Source organism: Geotrypetes seraphini, chromosome 2 (genome assembly GCF_902459505.1).
Source record: "Geotrypetes seraphini chromosome 2, aGeoSer1.1, whole genome shotgun sequence".
NCBI lineage: Eukaryota > Metazoa > Chordata > Amphibia > Gymnophiona > Dermophiidae > Geotrypetes > Geotrypetes seraphini.
In genome coordinates this window covers 110,861,376-110,880,232 of record NC_047085.1, presented here as the reverse complement: position 1 = coordinate 110,880,232, position 18,857 = coordinate 110,861,376, and positions in this window count along the sequence as shown.

Below are 18,857 nucleotides of genomic sequence, written 5' to 3'. Positions count from 1 at the left end.
GGGAGCTGTGAGTGAGGAACAAGGTGAATGATTCCATCAAGACATTAAAGAGATGGAAAGGAGATACCAGGGAAAATGGAGCATTACAATGATGGCAGACTACTGTTGGATGCTTCAGAGAGACATTCCAGATGCTACTCCCAAGCGTAAATGCACCAAGAGGAGCCTCACAGGGAAGAAGAATCGAGTTTAGTGTGTTTAGGTGAGCTCATTTCAGTTCAAAAAAGGATTTTCATGAAAAAATTTGTAATAAAACTTTAATTTTAGAAGTCTATTTCCATTTATTTTGAGGTATTGCCTTATTTAACATAGTTACCTAAATTGTCAGGAAACGTCATGTCCTATGACAAAATAGAGGTCATTTTCGGATTCAGCGCACCAAAAAACATAAAGATTATGTGGAATAACCAAAACAGCTCTTGAAAAATTTTTTCTTGCAGACCTGTGTTATGAGCCCCATAGTCTCCATCAAGGGCTATATATTTAGGGCTTCTTTTACTAACATGCGCTAACGTTTTTAGCGCATAAACAAGATTAGCACGCGCTATGGCATGTGCTAGCCAAAAAATTACCACCTGCTTACAAGAAGGCTGTAGTGACTAGCGCGCGCTAAGCATGCGCTAAAACCACTAGCGCACCTTTGTAAAAGGAGCCCTTAGTCCAGCGAGTTTCTAGTTTTTTCATAAGCTATTTTTCCTATGATACGAAAAAGCTGGAAACTCACTGGACTAAGTGTATAGCCCTCGATGGAGACTATCCCCCTCTTTTACTAAGGTGCACTAACCGATTAACGCATGCTAATCGAATTAGCACATGCTAAACGCTAATGCATCCATAGACTAAATAAAGGGCCATGCACGTGTTAGCATTTAGCGCACGCTAAAATTGATTACCACGCGCTAATCGGTTAGCGCACCTTAGTAAAAGAGGGCCTATGTTGTTTAATTTGTTTTTTTAACCATACTTTTCAAACCACCCTTGTATTTGAATGTTCTGATTTGTGCTTATTAAATGCTGCATAAGTATTATGTCTTTCTTTTAGTATGTATTATAAATCTCACTTATATTAATTTCAGTGCTGTTAATAAGTATATTTTTGAAACTGTTTCATGGTAGTCCTATTATTAAGTTTCAATTTATTGAATTTTTTTAATTTAGTAATTTTAATTATACATATCAAGTATAGATATACAAGAGAAGAATAACATTGGTGAGACATATTTTACAAGAAATATTACAAATAGAAAGAAACTACACTTCTCCCTCCGTATTCACTGTGATAGGGGATTAACAAATCTGCAAATACAGAAAACCCGCAAATAACTTTTTCATATGTTATTCGCTGTTTTATATGAAAAACCATCATGAATATGGTGAAAAATCGCGAATGACATGGTGGGAGACCTGGCTTGTTCCTGAAGGAGAGGCAAAACACGGTGAAGAAATTGCTGGGAATCAGCGATTTTCTCTGTAAATGCTTGGAATTGGTGATTTCTCTATGCTAGCTGACATAATTTGGGGGGGGGGGGAAGAAGCCAGTAAGCTAAAAACCGTGAATAATCGAAACTGCGAATGCTGAAACCGCAAATACGGAGGGAGAAGTGTACTCTAATTCTAAAGTCCACTTCATGGAGAGATTTGTGAGGATAAACTAAAAGAACATAAGAAGTGCCTCTGCCCAGAGGTCCATCGTGCCCAGCAGTCCGCTCGCGCTGCAGCCCAACAGGTCCAGGACCTGTGTAGTAGTCCTCTATCTATACCCTTCTATCCCCTTTTCCTTCAGAAAATTGTCCAATCCCTTCTTGAACCCTAATACCGTACTCTGTCCTGTCACGCCCTCTGGAAGCACATTCCAGGTGTCCACCACCCTTTGGGTGAAGAAAAACTTCCTAGCATTGGTTTTGAATCTGTCCCCTTTCAACTTTTCTGAATGCCCTCTTGTTCTTGTAGTTTTCGAGAGTTTGAAGAATCTGTCCCTCTCCACTTTCTCTATGCCCTTCATGATCTTATAGGTCTCAATCATGTCCCCTCTAAGTCTTCTCTTCTTCAGGGAAAAGAGCCTCAGTTTTTCCAGTCTCTCAGTGTATGAAAGGTTTTCCATACCCTTTATCAAACATGTCGCTCTCCTCTGAACCCTCTCGAGTATCGCCATATCCTTCTTAAGGTACGGCGACCAATATTGGACGCAGTACTCCAGATGCGGACGCACCATCGCCCGATACAACGGTAGGATAACTTCTTTCGTTCTGGTTGTAATACCCTTCTTGATTATACCTAGCATTCTATTCACTCTCTTGGCGGCCATTGCGCACTGTGCCGACAGCTTCATTGTCTTGTCAACTATTACCCCCAAGTCCCTTTCTTGGGTACTGTCACCCAATAGTATCCTTCCCATCGTATAGCTGTACCTCAGGTTTTTGCTTCCTACATGCAAAACTTTACATTTCTCTACATTGAACTTCATCTGCCATCCCCTAGCTTGTTCAGGTCCCTTTGTAATTCTTTGCAGTCCTCTTTAGTCCGAGCACCACTAAATAGTTTGGTGTCATCTGCACATTTTATTATTTCGCACTTCGTCCCTGTTTCTATATCATTTATAAATATATTGAATAGCAGCGGTCCGAGCACCGACCCCTGCGGAACACCACTCGTGACTCTCCTCCAGTCCGTGTAGTGGCCTTTCACTCCTACCCTCTGCTTCCTACCCGCCAACCAGTTTCTGATCCATTTGTATACGTCTCCTTCCACCCCATGGTTCTTCAATTTCTGAAGTAGGCGTTCATGGGGTACCTTGTCAAAGGCTTTTTGGAAATCTAAATATAAGATGTCTATGGGGTCCCCTTTGTCTATCCGTTTGTTAGGCACGATCTCCCCTTGTAGAATGAGGACGATCGGAAGAACGCCCCCTCCGATCACACGGATTGCTAGTGTGCGATCCTGACACATGTGCAGACCATCTGCTTTCCCTGCAGATGGTCTGTGCATACGTTTGTGTCCATTTTTGCTTCTTAGTAAAAGAGGGCATTTGGACCCTTGAAGATTGGGAACTGTGCCGGTGCTATAAGAGATTATAATTGGCAACTGTGCTTGTTTTCTGATGGGATATAGCTATTGCTCTTGGTAGTTTTTTAATCACTTAACGAGATTCTGCATTCCATACCACAATGTTGTATGCATGGCCTTATAAAATAGTACTTGGGTGTTTTGATTTTTAAGTGACTGAAATGGTTCTGTAAGTAGAATTGTTTTTGCAAGCTGAACCTCTCGTCTAATTTGCCATCTGGGTTTAATAAATAATTGTGGCAAACCCTAAGTGGCTGTCTCTTGCTGTGCCATCATAGTATTTTGCACATAAGATGAATTGAATTAAAGTGCTGGCACAATCATATGTTTGTGGAATAATTTTGGAAGATAATCTCTCATACTATCATAACAGAACAAACCGCTACAGAACAAATGAAATTGTGGCTTGATTTCCAGGTCTACTGTCTCATAATCACGCCCACAATAAATCCATGCTACAGTTTCTGAGAGGGGCACCAGGATTATTTTTCATACCAAAATAAAATTTTACAACCACACGGAAGTATGCACAAAAACAGCAGATGAGGTTCAGAGTTCATCATTCATGCCTTGGGTCATGGGTTAATCTGCCTGAGGTTACAATGCAAGCAGAATGAGTCTGATCTCAGTCTGTTCTCTTGTGCATGTCTGTATTGCAAAAACAGAATGCACAGGGCTGGTACAATATGTATAGTCTCTGCTAAGATCTGTAACAGCAGGGCCCTTTAAGTCTGAAATGAGATGAACAGCTGGACCTTGGTGGGTAAAAGATGAACAGTGTTGGGTTGCTCACTTCCTTTTCTCAGGGTAATCAGTCTCTTCCTTCCTGAGGCATCAAATCGTTCTCAAAATTACAGGACACCGATTCCCAAGCACCTTGTCCCAAACTAGCTTGTACAGAATGCCCACACAAGCTGAGATAATTCAAAAGACATACGGAGACACATTTAAGATGACACGTCTCTATCTGGCCATCTCAGTTTTGATTTGGATGTTCCAAGTTCTGCTAATATTTTAGAACAGAATTTGCTTACACAGAGCCTGTTCTAAAATACATGTTGGTATGGACATATATGCACTGGTTACATTTGCTGGAGCATCCTGTTTACAAGCATCAAAATCAGTGGGGTAACATGACGTCATACACGTGTATGTTGGTATTTCAGGTGCACGATGTGTTGGCTATAAAGTTATTTTAGTGGAGAATGTTTTGATATATTTTTGGTATTTCAGAACATATACATGTATAGCAATCATTTTAATAACATACGTGTCTACGGTTTTATTGATGCTGTCAGAGTCAGGGCAGGATTAATTCATCGAGGGCCCCTAGGCACACAAGTACACTGGGCTCCCTGCCCCGCCCCACCCCACCATGCGCCCAGGTGGACACAGGAAGCTGCATCAGAGGGAAGCATTGGGCAAGCAGCACTGCTTGCAAAATTACAGTTCCCGTTGCCTTTCTTACCCACGTTGCTTGCTTGTCTTACTTTCCGTCGATTGGGGGGGGGGGCTGCATTGCTGATCAGGGGCGGGGGCCGATCATGGGGGGGGGCCCGCATTGCCGATCGATGCTGGAGGGGCCCATCGCCATTTGGAAAAAACAATGTTGATGCCCTCCTTCATCGGGGCCCCCTGACCATTTCGGGCCCTAGGCACGTGCCTACTGGATCTATTGGTTAATCCTGCCCTGGTCAGAGTGCCCAATATCCTTCGGGGGAAGGGGAACAGAAGCACTGGGGGATTAAAGGAATGACCATGCCTAATTCTTTTAATGGATTGCTGCACAAACTGAGCAACTTACTCTGACCTAGACATCCGTGGCAGCAGATGTGGAGCCCGATGTTCATGTTGGCGGCCATTAGGGTTGTCCTGAAAATCTTAAAGTTGGAAAAACTGTGCAAATTGAAGTTTTCCCCATGAATTTGATTGTGCTTGATCAGAAAATACATACATGTCTACGGCCCTAGTTTACTAAGCTGCGATAGAGGTTTCTACTGCGGCCCGGAGTGCTAAATACTCCGACGCTGCTCCGACAATCATAGGAATTTTATGAGCTTCAGAGCAGCATCAGAGCATTAAGCACTCTGGGTTGTGGTACAAACCTCTACCGTGGCTTAGTTAAAGAGGGCCTATGTTTTTTTTATTCTGTCAGGGTGTCCAGTATCTTTTTGGGGAAGGGGAACAAAAACACTGGGAGGGATTAAAGGAATGACCACGTCTAATTCCTCGAATGGAGTGCTGCACAAACTGAGCATCTTATTAGCTAGATCTTTTTGAAGTCTTGGATCCTGATGTTCATGTTGCATTGTGAGGCCTTATTACAAGGAATTGAATAGCATTGCAGGCTTTATCTTGACTATCTCAAGAAGACATTGAATGCTTGAGTATTTCGAACATAATTGGTAGATGACTATACCAAAGTGTATGTATTTAGCTATTAGCGAAGTATGTTAAATTTCTGTTATTTTCCACAATAAAGTGTTAGATTGTTTGCATAAAATGTCTTTTTATCACTGTACCATTGCTGAGTGTGAAAACATAAAAGTTACATTACATTACATTACATTTGTGATTTCTATTCCGCCTGTGCCTTGCGGTTCTAAGCGGATTACAGTTAAAAGAGATCAGGACATTACCGAGAGAATTACATTACAATGATTTAAGTAAATTACATGTTGTGGTATAGAAATACAAGTATAAGATATCTGGATTTATCGACAGAATAACTTGACAGGGTTCAAGTAGTTACAAGGTTCAGTGGGGAAAACAATATAGGCAACTGAAGAAAGTTATAACTATAATACCAAGAAATTTGCTCCATTAAGCAAAAGTAATAACAAATTTTAAGAAAAACGGAGCTTTATGTAATCAGTGGTTTTTAGCGACTCGAGGATGGGCTTTAAAATTTTTTAAAAAATTATTTTCTGATCCAGTACAATCAAATTCATGGGGGAAAACTTCAATTTGCACAGTTTTTGCAACTTTAGTTTTTTCTGGACAACCTAATGGCCACACCTATGCATTCTCCTTCGGAAATGGGGAATGCACATGTATTTTGTTGCTGCACCCACCTAAAACATACCCCAACCATATTCCCTAACCATATGCATGTACAGACAAATCTTGGATAGCGAGTAACGTGGTTTGCGAGCAAAACATTTTATTAAATTTTAACTCTTCCAGTACGAGCACATATCGCACGTCACATCATCAGAACCCACAGTTGAAGCGTGCACATCTTACACTGAGTGCGGCTGAAAGTAATAAAAGTGTCATACCCAATTTACCTATAGCTCAAGCGCTCACATCATACAGTATTTTGTATTCAAGTTTTTTTTTGTTGTTTTTTTTTTAATGTTCTTTATTCATTTTTAAAATTACATTAAGTGTTACATAGATTCAATCACATTAACAATACATATGTCACTTACAGACTATCATTTGCACATTACTTAAAATCTTATCACTCCCCCTTCCCTCCCTCCCTACCATATAATCCAGTATAATATAATATGTATTAATAAAATATCTCCTCCCTACCCAATTAATACTAATAAAATTAAGGGAAACAAATCTAACTACTCCGTGCAATATTTTGTTAATGGTTTCCATACATCCTGAAATTTCTTGAAATAACCCTTTTGTAATGCAATAAATCTTTCCATTTTATAGATATGGCATAGAGAGTTCCACCAAAAGTTGTAATTTAATCTTCTCCAATCCTTCCAATTATATGTGATTTGCTAAATGTCAACACCAGTCATTATAAGTAATAACTTATTATTATTCGCAGAAATCTGACTTTTTGCTCTCATTTCCATGCCAAATATCACAGTATCATAGGATAATGCCACCAGATTATCTAACAAAATATTAATTTGGTCCCAAATTGATTTCCATGGGTTTTTGGGTTGTGGAACGAATCGTCTGAGTTTCCATTATTTCCTATGAGAAATTTGCTTTGATATACGAGTGCTTTGGATTACGAGCATGCTTCCGGAACAAATTATGCTTGCAAACCAATTTTAGATATGTATAACAGCTTTCTAAAACTGGGATTTAGATATAGATGCAATATACCAGGGGTTTCAAAGTCCCTCCTCGAGGGCCGCAATCCAGTCGGGTTTTCAGGATTTCCCCAATGAATACACATGAGATCTATTCGCGTACAATGAAAGCAGTGCATGCAAATAGATCTCATGCATATTCATTGGGGAAATCCTGAAAACCCGACTGGATTGCGGCCCTCGAGGAGGGACTTTGAGACCCCTGCAATATACATTTCCAGATGCCTTTTTCTGCATGCCCAAAACATGATTAGGGCTTCTAAAATGACCATCTTAGTGCAACATAGGGCTCTTTTAACGAAGGTGCACTAGCGTTTTTAGTGCACGCACAAGATTAGTGCGCTAGCCGAATAACTGCCGCCTGCTTAAAAGGAGGCGGTAGCGGCTAGCGTGCGCTAAAACCACTACGCACCTTTGTAAAAGGAGCCCATAGTGTAGCACATGTATGGGATTTTAATCCCATCACTGATTACCTGGATTCTTTAGAATAGTGGTGGAGCAGGTAATGTAGTAGATTGGCCTCAAAATAATTTCCTCTATTCCACAGGGAAATACAGTTCTCTCTGTTGCTGGGAAAACCCTGTTCATTAATTGGTTTCTTAAGGCAGCAACATGATTTTTCATAGAAATAAAGAATATGATAGGAAATAAAAACCACGTGGCCTGTCTAGTCCAGGGATCTCAAAGTCCCTCCTTGAGGGCTGCAATCCAGTCGGGTTTTCAGGATTTCCCCAATGAATATGCATTGAAAGTAGTGCATGCAGATAGATCTCATGCATATTCATTGGGGAAATCTTGAAAACCCGACTGGATTGTGGCCCTCAAGGAGGGACTTTGAGATCCCTGGTCTAGTCTGTTCATCCACGCCAAATCTCAGTTTTATAATCCCTTCCTGTCCCTCAGCCATATTTGTCTCCTGTATCTGTCCCTGTCTCCCCCCACCCCACCTTTAAAAGGGAGACTGTTTCATAAAACGTCCTTTTTGTACAGAAATATTTAGGGAAGTGCACAGAAACAAATGTAGTTTCATTTTGTTTGCCCTTTTCTGTCATTTCAATCATTTTGTTGTCCAGGTTAGCTCATTTTTGGATTTATTTTGTTTCCCCTAAACTAAATCTTCTTATTTTTGACTCTAAAACATTGGGATGTTATGAAACTTGCAGGCAGGCAGGCATCGGTAGCAGATAAAGCAGTATCCCCAAACCACCAAGACTGGAGTAAAGTGGTATGCTACAATAGAGCAAGAAGGACAAAGTATCCCAATATTAGCATTAATACCCCAAGGCAATATGATAGGGATAAAGCACCAACAAGTAGCAAAAAGATTCCAAAGGGGCTATTCTCACTTAGATGCCCTGATCATGTGGGCTGGGAGCCTGTTCTGTATGGACATTTGGGTGCCGAATATTAGTCTACATTTAAGCACCCATTTATGTACCTGCTATAGACCTGGTGTAAATGGGGGTCCCTCAAATGTAGCAGGCATGTGCACAACCTACAGTATTATATATGTTGCCTGCCTAAATGTTTGCCCCAATTTTGCACTGCCCATGCTCTGTCCATGTGAATACCTCCCATACAAATACATGCTGAGCCATTTGAGTGCTTATTTGTAGAATATCACTTAAAGTAGGTGCCCAAATGACAGGTTCACAGCTATAACTGGATAATCATCAAAGTCCAACCGTAATAACCCAGTTAATAGTATATAAAGAAATCAATTCATGCAAAAATTTTTTGTATGTGTAGAATCCTCAGTAGGTTGTTCATTACTTTACGTGCGTCCAATATATGAATCGCAAGAGCCACTTTCTTTACTGGATCCTTTTTAATTTTTTTATATATAAAAAAACCCATGGTGATAATAATTTTAAATAAATTAAATATTTAGTAAGAAACGACTTATCTTATTAATAAGTCAAGGGAGTGCCTCCACCGACATGCCATGTTTCAATTTATTTCTTCAGGGTTGAGGCTCCCAGCATAATTCTAAAAAAACAGCATAGAAAAAATGTTGTATTAAGATCCAATAGATATTTAAAAAGAGGATCACTCCCATACAAAACATTCTTAAAGATGTTTATAGATGATAAATATTAATAATCTCAACTGTAACAATAGAATTTCAGCCATGCCATATTCGGCTTTTTTTCTCATTTACATTATTCTTCTACTAAATTATGTGGTACTTTATTATTACTACATTTTCCACAGATAAGAGGAGTACGGTATAAACGACAGCTCAATTCTTCTTTTGCATACGCTGCTACTACAATTTGGAATAATCTACCTGTTCACATTAGGACTGATATCAGTTACTTACGGTTTCATAAAATTTAAAGAAAACTTTTTTATATGACTTGTAATATTCATGGTATGATGATATTTTAATTATTGATTGCTTTTGTATTCTCCCGTAGATTTTACAGCTTCTTTGGATGTAAAACGTCTTGAACCTTTTTGGTATAGTGTAATTAATAAATTGTGTATTAGATTTGATTTTTGGCCACTAGAAATTAACTGGTTAAGCCAATATTCAGCACTGACTGTTTAAGTTTCTAGTAGCTACAAAGAGGCCTACTGTTTATGCGGCCTATTTTAACCACTAAACCCAATGCTGAATATTGCCACTAAACAGCTATATCACACGATATAGCCAGTTAGTCACTAGGAGCTAACTGTAAATATTCAACAGAGGTCATAACCAATTATCTCCTGCTGAAAATTTGCAGATAGCCAGTTAAATGCTATTTAAATGGTCTGTGGCCATTGCTGACCAGTTAAATGGCATTGATTATTAGGGGGTGTGGTTTATAAATATAAGGGACTTATAGAATTTCCCAAGAGGCTATGAGTAGGCAAAATATCACCAACAGTGGTTTCAACACCACAAGGCACTATGAAATGGCAAAATTGCAAAGACCAGGGGACACTTGATGAAGTTACAAGGAAATTATTTTAAAATTAATAGGTGGAAATATTTTTCACTCAGATAATAATTAAGCTCTGGAACGCTTTGCCAGAGGTTGTGGCAAGAGCAGTTAACTTTGCTGGTTTTAGGAAAAGTTTGGACAATTTCCTGGAGGAAAACTCCATAGACTGTTATTGAGACAGACATGGGGGAAGCTACTGCTTGCCCTGGATCTGTAGCATGGAATGTTGCTATTATTTGGGGTTTTGGCAAGTACTAGTGACCTGGATTGGCCACTGTGAGGACAGACTACTGGGGTCGGTAGCATGGAATCTTGCTACTTTTGGGGTTGGATTGGCCACTGTGAAGACAGGATACCAGTCTAGATGGACCATTGGTCTGATGCAGTAAGGCTGTTCTTATGCTCTTAAAGCAATAGAGGTAAGAACACCAAGGCACCATAAGAAAGGGTAAAGCAACACCAGCAGTGGCACAAAGCCTTGAAGAGGTTGTGATCACCTGGGACATCTCCATTCCAACTGTAAACGACCCTTTCTTTGTGGTCTGTGTCTGTCTTACCCTTTACTCAGATGGTGTACTGTACTTGTGGCAAGTTACCTCATTCCAGACACGTTATCCAAAGGGTGCAGGAGAAATTAAACTAACCTTGCTTGGATAAGCAATTCAAGGGAAATATAAGTTAAGTTAGGATAAAGCCAAATCAGAGTCAGATAAGGTTTACAAGGAAATTTTGGACTAGATTCACTAAGCAAACTGATTGGTTTGCGACCCGATTTTACTCCGGCCCAATTCACTTACCTCCGTGCCGATTCGATTCATGCATGCAGATGAGGAGAACGGCATGCAAAGGGACGTGATTCACTAAAGAAATTTTTGAAACTGACTAGGCTCACCAATCAACACAGGAAGCGACTGCTGGGGACCAGTCGCAAACGTCCTTTCTGACTGTCCTCGGGCCTGAAATCCCAGCTCTGCAGCCCATCTCTGCCGAGCCCTGCTCTTGTTGTCCCAACTCTCCTGCTCTTTGCCGCCCTTCCCTGCAGTGTGAGCCTGTGGTTTTAAAGCGGGGCTGCACTGTGGGGAAGGGCGGCAGAGAGCAGGAGATACAAAAATTGCCTACTTTTAAGAGGCTGCTGCCACCGGTGATCTGATGCTGGGGAAGGCCAAACAAACAGCTCTGCCACCTTCCCTCTCATCACTCTAGCTGGTTTTACTCTGCAGGGCAACAGATTAGGGCGATGAGCCCTGTGACCCACCCCTTCTCTCTGCCTAACAACCAGCCTTTTAAATTAAAGTTGCCATTGGGAGAGCGATGAGCCCTATAACCCACCCCATCTCTCTGCCTAACAGCCAACCTTTTAAATTAAAGTTGCCATCAGGTGAGCAGGAGAGTCGGGACCCGTTAAAAAAAAAAAAGAAGCAAAAACGGACACAAAACACATGCACAGACCATCTGCAGGGAAAGCATGTGTCAGGATCGTCCTCATTTGCATTTCTGGATGTTGTGAATTGGTCGGGCCTGCTGGGATCGGCCACAGATCGGGCATGGAAACAGGGTAAGTGAATCTAGCCCTTTGTGTTTTACTTTGGGAACAGGGTGGTATGTGATTACATTAGCTAAGATGCCAAAAGAGCTAAGATGATGAAAGAGGGAGTTGCATTATTGGAGGTGGACAGGCCTAGCAAAGGCCCCGAGGCTGCCTGATTGAATCACCAACTAAACCAGTGGTCTCAAACTCAGACCCTTTGCAGGGCCACATTTTGGATTTGTAGGTACTTGGAGGGCCTCAGAAAAAATAGTTAATGTCTTATTAAAGAAATGACAATTTTGCATGAGGTAAAACTCTTTATAGTTTATAAACCTTTCCTTTTGGCTAAATCTTAATAATAATATTGTAATTTATAGCTAAAGAGACGTATGATCTACAAACTGTTTTATTTTACTTTTGTGATTATGATAAACATACCGAGGGCCTCAAAATAGTAACTGGTGGGCCGCGAGTTTGAGACCACTGAACTAAACTAATGCTCGCGGTAGCTATGTGGAGAACTTAAGAACACACAGCAGTGGCGTACCTAGCATATGTTACACCTGGGGTGCATCATTTTTTGACAACCTCCCCATTTGTATCAAAAATATGATTTTTAGTAACAATCCACATATCACACAAGAGTGTACCTAGGAAAAGGCAGCATCTTAAACACTGCAATGAGCACTAGAATACCAACACATACATTGTAAAACTAAACAAGCCAGAGCCTGCACAGTCAATTGATCCTGTAGTCAATGCCAACTGAAAACTATGTCCTTTTCATACACACAGAACAGAGATACACCTTCGCCCAATATGTAATAATCATAAACTAAAAATAGGAATATGTAGACAAAAGTTAAACTGAACCGCCAAGAAACCAGACTCTGCATACAATGCAACACCACAAAAACAATGACACATGTCCCCTAATACTGTGCAAAATATAAAGACAGGAGATGTAAATTTGAAAAAACTGATACATAACAATCACCACTTTACAAATTAACAAATAAAAATAAAACAAATAATAAGAAATAAGAAAATACCATTTTATTGGACTAATCCATTTTTCAATTAGTTTTCAGAGGCCAAATCTTTCTTCAGAACAGTATAGTATACTGCTGTTATGGTATCCTGTCCTGTGGAAAGGGATTTAGTCCAAAAAATTGCTTTATTTCCATTTCCTATTTGTATATTCAAGATTAATTTAAAAACATTCCTTTTTAAAGATGCTTTCGATTAACATGTTTTGCCCTTGAATTCAATAATGCTGTTTTCAACAATTCATTTGAACTCCCATCCTTATGTTTTTCCCAACCTTCTTTTCTATTCTATGTTGTAGTTCATATCCCCTTTTCCTTTTTATTCATGTTTGTTAAAGTTCGTATATAGTTCATTTTATTTTAATGGTTATATATGAATTAATGTTTTATTTTTAATTTTAAAATTGTAATTTTATTTTAAAATTGTAATTTAAATATTTTCTTTTATGTATGTACATCGCTTTGAAGCAAGATTAAGCGATTAATCAAAAATTTTAATAAACTTGAAACTTGATAAACTTTTATCAATACAGTTACAATACTACTTGATTCTAAGTAAAGCAACAAAAAAATCTTTCTACCTTTTGTCGTTTCTGCTTTAATCATTTTTCTTTGCTCTTTTCTTTCTGTACAGCATTTGTCCTCTCACCCTTTCATGCAACATCTGCCCTCTCTTTGCCCCTTCCATCCAGCTTCTGCCCTCTCTCCCTACCCCTTCCATCTACTGCCCACACTCTCTCTGCCCCTTCCATCTACTGTCCACCCTCTCTCTCTTCCATGGGCATCTTCCCTCTTTCTATGTCCCTTCAATAAACTGTGTATCTGGGGTCCCTTCTCTCCTTTGCATATGATTCATTTCAGCTTCAACCCCTCTCCATTTTTCTGTCTCCACCCCCTCCCCTATGCTTTGGCATCTCTCTCTTTCTCTTCTCCTTTCCTTCCTTCCTTCCCACTCTACACCATGGTGTAGTATCTCTATCTCCTTCCCTTCCCTCATGCCATGGCATCTCTTTCTCCCCATCCATGGTCTGATATCTCATTTCCTTTTTTCCTTTCCCTCCCTCCCATGGACTTGGCATCTATGGTTCCTCTCCCTTGTCTTCCTTCTCCCTCCTTCCCTCTCTCTCCCCAATTGGATGCTTCAGCAGCAGCATTTCTCTCCCCCTTGCCTATGCAGCATTTCTTCCCCCCCCTTACCAGTGCAGCAGTAGCATTTCTCTCCCCCTTGCCTGTGCAGCATTTCTCCCCCTTCCCTGTACAGCAGCAGCAGCAGCATGTCTCTCTCCCCTTGCCTTTGCAGCATTTCTACCCTCCCCCCTTCCCTGTGCAGCAGCAGCATGTCTCCACCCTTGCCTTTGCAGCATTTCTCCCCCCCTTCCCTGTGCAGTATTTCTACCCTTCCCCCTTCCCTGTACAGCATTTCTACCCTCCCCCTTCCCTGTGCAGCATTTCTACCCTCCCCCTTCCATGCCCAGCATTAATACCCTCTCCCCTTCCCTGCCCAGTATGTCTGGCCAATTCCCCTGCTGAAAGCCGCGGGTGTCTACACCTCACCGATCCACAGCTGCATCGGAAGCCTTCTCTGACGTTGTGACGCCAGAGAGAACACTTCCGACGCAGCCGCAGATTGCACGAGGAGCGGACACCCATGGCTTTCAGCAGGGGAGCCGGCCAGAAGCTGAGCAACGCCGGTGAGCACCCGTGGACACCCCTGTTTACTGCCGCTGCTGCTGGTTAAGGAAAGGCAGCAGCGGCAGAATAGGAAGGGTGGCCAACTGTGTACCCCTTTGGGGCATGCACTCGTGGCGGACCGCCCCCCCGCCCCCCATTTGTATGCCACTGATACATAGTGTACTGCCGCTGCTGGTCTAGGTAGGGGTGGAGGTGGGGAGAAGGAAGACGGGAGATACACAACAGCAGAAGGAATTTCGGAGACATACAGCGCTGGCACTGACCCAACAGTGGCAATTCTTAAATTCTTAATGGTATGCGTACCCCTTGGGATACACATACCATGTGTTGAGAACCTCTGCCCTAGACTACCAAGGATTGTTAAATAAGCCCAGAAGAGAATAGAAGGGGAGGGAGGATGTTATGCAAATATGATTCAACACCCTTCTTCTGTGATACTAATAAGAAGTAGACTCTTTCTTTCTAGATACTTTGGTACTTAACACTTATAACTCTTCTTTCTTTTTTATTTATCCTTCTTTGTTGGGGAACAGTGACCTCAAGTGCCCACAGTTGTTTGACTTAAAACAAGTCTTGCCAATCCAACCATTTCCTGAGCTATCACAGGTCTCATGTAACCCCCTATTCTCACATAAATATTAATTTATTTTATTTATATAACCAATCCTTATAGGGAGATATTACTTAATAATCTGTGATGACTTCATATAATTCACTCAATTAATCACAGCTTTAACATCTTGTAATTCATAAATATAACAAAATGTGATTGTAAAGTGCTTAGACCCGTAACCAAATTAATCTGTGATAACAAAAGACTATGGTTATGATGGGACCATCATTGCCCTTTATGGTCCCACACCACTCGCAGAAAACACAATATGGAAGATGTAAATAATTTCACTTATCTGGTATGGCGTGCGGTTGATGGAAGATGTTAAGAATAACCATAGTATTCAATAAAGTGCTTGTGCTCTAGTGTACATTTTAAAATCGATGACCCCCCGACTCGAGTCTTAACATCTTCCATCAACTGCATGCCATACCAGATAAGTTAAATTATTTACATCTTCCATATTGTGTTTTCTGCGAGCGGTGTGGGACCATAGTCTGTTGTTATCACAGATTAATTTGGTTACGGGTCTGAGCACTTTACAATCACATTTTGTTATATTTATGAATTACAAGATGTTAAAGCTGTGATTAATTGAGTGAATTTTATTTATATAAATCATTGTTAATAAAAAAGTAACCATATACATTGGTTATTTCTTTTTAATTAAATCCTTGGTACTGAAATTAATAGTAGTAAATATAGTCGTTCCTCTTGCCCTGCTATCATTGATATACTTGGCTTTTATCCATAGTGAGTTGCCGGTATTGTTCACTCCCAGCTTTTAGGAATAGTAGCTCAGATTATATGGCTGATGATAATATTGCTCAACGGAGCGTCCCCGTTTCACTCCCCTTGGAGCTTCTTTAGGAGATATTCATAAACCACTATTAACTTTATTAACCGATCTTAAATTTCTGTGCGGTTTCTTTCTTTAGAAAATCCACTCCGGGAGCATAATCGTCTTCCCATGCAGGCATCAGTGACCTAATGGTTTTTTGTTTGTTTTTTTTTCAAAATGGCGCATATGATTGAGAGTGTTTATGCCTGGGAGTAGGGATGTGGGGGTTGGGAAGAAATAAAGCTCTCTGTCTCATCAAGTACATGGTCAGGTTACCCGTATTCCCTTCCAATGAATGTGGGGCATCCCCAATGAAGGCTGTTGAAAAAGGGAAAGTGCATGTGTCCAGGAGGTATGTGGGGGGGAAAAGCAACCTTTGGGAGTGAGGTCAGACAGGGAGGGTCTGGGTAGGGTTACCAGATGTCTGGATTTCCACGGACATGTCCTCCTTGTCAAGGACATGTCTGGGGGTCCGGACAGCTTTTCAAAACCCGGTACTTTATCCGAGTTTTGAAAAGCTTCCTCGAAATCGCATTGGGCAGGAGGGCATCTGCACATGTTGTCATCGTGTCACATCTGCGTGTGCGCGGATACCCTCCTGCCTAATGAGAGCAAGCAGTGAGGGGGGAGCTGTGGTGGGATTTGGGGCGGGACTAGGGCATAAAGGGGCAGGGATGGGTGGAACTGGTTGAGCCTAGGGGTGGGTCTAGGGAGCAAGTCCGGCAGCTGGGAGAGAGCCCCATCGGGATCCTAATTTTGCTTGGAGAGAGTCCAGATAGTGCCCAGCCTTCAGTTCAGCTGCCAGATGGAATGGAATGGATGAGGAAAAAACCCTGATAGAATCACTGTAAATAGTTACTAGAAACTTTTAAGCCAATCGGTGTTTGGTCAGTGCTATAAACCAACTCCAACAGTAAAGAAGCAATTTTTTGTTAAAAGAGATTATTTGTATTTTTTTATTACCTTTGAAGTTTGACAGTAGAAGGTTCCATATTAAAGCATTTGTGGAGTAAGAATGCTTGTTTTTGTGACTGTTTATAGGGACAGATAAGGGACGGTATCTTAAACTCCATGGCTTGCTGGGATTTAGCCCGGCCCCAGCCTGCACCCAGCTCGTGAGAATTTTTGTTTTTGCAATCACCTGGTCTTAGGTACCCATCCCAGTGGGCTTAGCTAGGGCCCAGGACTTCTGAGAGCGTCTGGTGGTTTTGGCATTCTAACTGAAACCAAAATTCAGTCAAACTCTAAGCTAAGTGCGTGGGTTTGAAAGGGCCACACTGCGTTCCTCATCTGCTTTATGACTATTCTCATTGCTGAAGTACCTAGGCAGATGTGGCAGTGGTTGTAATGGCATGGCTGGGAGGATGATGAAAGAGAAGAATGAAGGTTCACCAAGGGTGACAACAAAGGGGTGCTGAAAAGTTCTCAGTTCAACCAACCAGAAACCAACTTCCTATAAATTCTGAGTGTTATTTTGCCACTGTAGCTGAAAAGAATGTTATCTTATTTCATTAAGTGCCAATTTGCAGAAACAAAATTCTCTGTTTTCATATTGTTTCATATCATTGATTGAACCATATAAGAACATAAGAACATAAACAGTGCCTCTGCTGAGTCAGACCAGAGGTCCATCATGCCCAGCAGTCCACTCACGCGGCGGCCAATCAAGTCCAGGACCTGTATAGTAATCCTCTATCTATACCCTTCTATCCTCTTTTCCTTCAGGAAATCATCCAATCCCTTCTTGTACTCCAATACCATACTCTGTCCTATCACACCCTCTGGAAGCGCATTCCAGGTGTCCACCACCCTCTGGATGAAGAAGAACTTCCTAGCATTGGTTTTGAATCTGTCCCTTTTTAATTTTTCCGAATGCCCTCTCGTTCTTGTAGTTTTCGAAAGTTTGAAGAATCTGTCCCTCTCCACTTTCTCTATGCCATTCATGATCTTGTCTCTATCATGTCCCTTCTAAGTCTTCGCTTTTCCAGGGAAAAGAGCCCCAGTTTCTCTAATCTTTCAGCATATGAAAGGTTTTTCATACCTTTTATCAATCGTGTCGCTCTTTTCTGAACCCTCTCGAGTATTGCCATATCCTTCTTAAGGAACGGCGACCAATATTGGACGCAGTACTACAGATGTGGGCGCACCATCGCCCGATACAATGGCAGGATAACTTCTTTTGTTCTGGTTGTAATACTTTTCTTGATAATACCTAGCATTCTATTTGCCTTCTTAGAGGCCGCTGTGCAGTGTGCCGATGACTTCATTGTCTTGTCCACAATTACCCCCAAGTCCTTTTCTAGGGTACTTTCACCCATTACCAGTCCTCCCATTGTATAGCTGTACCTCAGGTTTCTGTGTCCTACATGCAAGACTTTACATTTCTCTACATTAAACTTCATCTGCCATCTCGTCGCCTACTTTTCTAGTTTGTTCAGGTCCCTTTGTAAATATTCACAGTCCTCTTTAGTCCCAACTCCACTAAATAGTTTGGTGTCGTCCGAGTACCGACCCCTGCGGGTCATTCTCTTCTTGGCCGGGCTGAGAACTTTTCAGCACCCCCTCTGTAATATTCTTTATCTAGCCTCAGTGATGAGATGGAAAGAAGGGCATAATTTTCTTGCAAATTTCACTAATTGTCAGCTAGAATCAATATCAAATACTGTATAGAGCAGGGGTGCCCACCAGTGTTCCCTCTAAGCGGGCGGGTGTTGTGAGCAAACTTTTTTCACTGTGAGCTAAAAATATCGGGCGCCAGCAAGTTATGAGCCAAATAAATATGTTGCTTTCTACCACAGAACTTCCTTACGTTTGTATGGAATCTATCCCCTTTCAACTTTAGAGAGTGCCCTCTCGTTCTCCCTGCCTTAGCTACTAAGTCTATTCCCTTCAGTACCTTGAATGTTTCTATCATGTCCCCTCTCAATCTCCTCTGCTCAAGGGAGAAGAGGCCCAGTTTCTCTAATCTTTCGCTGTACGGCAACTCCTCCAGCCCCTTAACCATTTTAGTTGCTCTTCTCTGGATCCTTTCGAGTAGTACCGTGTCCTTCTTAAAGTACCAGTGCTGG